This window comes from Microtus ochrogaster, unplaced genomic scaffold (assembly GCF_000317375.1).
Source record: "Microtus ochrogaster isolate Prairie Vole_2 unplaced genomic scaffold, MicOch1.0 UNK82, whole genome shotgun sequence".
NCBI lineage: Eukaryota > Metazoa > Chordata > Mammalia > Rodentia > Cricetidae > Microtus > Microtus ochrogaster.
In genome coordinates, this window is record NW_004949180.1 from 116373 (window position 1) to 117121 (window position 749).

Sequence of the window (749 nt, forward strand, 5' to 3'; positions counted from 1 at the left end):
GTAGTCCAACCTAAGTGGATAGCCAAAACAAACCTGTACAATAAAGGTACTTCCGGAGGCATTATCATCCCTGACATCAAACTCTATTACAGAGCTACAGTAATGAAAACAGCTTGGTACTGGCATAAAAACAGAGACGTTGACCAATGGAGTTGAATCAAAGACCCAGATATTAATTCACAAACCTATGAACACCTGATTTTTGACAAAAGAGCTAAAATTATACAATGGAAGAAAGAAAGAATCTTTAACAAATGGTGCTGGCGTAACTGGATGTCAACCTGTAGAAGATGAAAACAGATCCATATCTATTACCATGCATAAAACTCAAGTCCAAATGTATTAAAGACCTCAATGTAAATCTGACCACACTGAACCTGATAGAAGAGAAAGTGGGAAGTAGACTGCAACACATGGGCACAGGAGACCACTTCCTATATATAAGCCCAGTAGCACAGACAATAAGAGCAACAATGAATAAATGGGACCTCCTGAAACTGAGAAACTTCTGTAAAGCAAAGGACACAGCCATTAAGACAAAAAGTCAACCTACTGAATGGAAGAAGATCTTCACAAACCCCATATCAGATAAAGGTCTGATCTCTAAAATATATAAAGAACTCAAGAAACTAGACATTAAAATTCTAAATAACCTAATTTAAAAATGGGGTACTGAACTGAACAGAGAATTCTCAACAGAAGAAGTTCAAATGGCCAAAAGATACTGGCGGTCATATTCAACTTCCTTA